Source organism: Myotis davidii, unplaced genomic scaffold, assembly GCF_000327345.1.
Source record: "Myotis davidii unplaced genomic scaffold, ASM32734v1 scaffold991, whole genome shotgun sequence".
NCBI classification, from domain to species: Eukaryota; Metazoa; Chordata; class Mammalia; order Chiroptera; family Vespertilionidae; genus Myotis; species Myotis davidii.
Genome location: NW_006283137.1, coordinates 703,156 through 703,418, shown reverse-complemented (window position 1 = coordinate 703,418; position 263 = coordinate 703,156). Strand labels below are relative to the sequence as shown.

Below are 263 nucleotides of genomic sequence, written 5' to 3'. Positions count from 1 at the left end.
TCGCGTTCGCCGCCTGCCCGGTGATTAATTCCCGTCACCGTCCCAGCAGCGAGCGGCGAGGAGGGAGAGGGAAGCCACGCGCTCCTCTGTGCTGGGAGCAGGCGGGAATTAGATTTAATTTCTGTTTAATTGTTTCCATAGCTCAGCCCTGCCGACGTCTGGGTAATTTATTTTGCGGTCCCGGGGAGGGGAGGGTCTGGCCGCGGACACGGTTTAATTAAACCTGATCGTCTTATCTCCTTGTAATTACGGCGCTCGCGGCC

General features: G+C 57.4%; 1 protein-coding gene across 2 annotated transcripts in view; it reads left to right on the top strand.

Annotated features, from left to right (window-relative positions):
* LOC107182813 (WAS/WASL-interacting protein family member 3) overlaps window positions 1-263 on the top strand; it is a 138,180-nt gene that overhangs the window by 5,209 nt on the left and 132,708 nt on the right. The window lies entirely within an intron of this gene.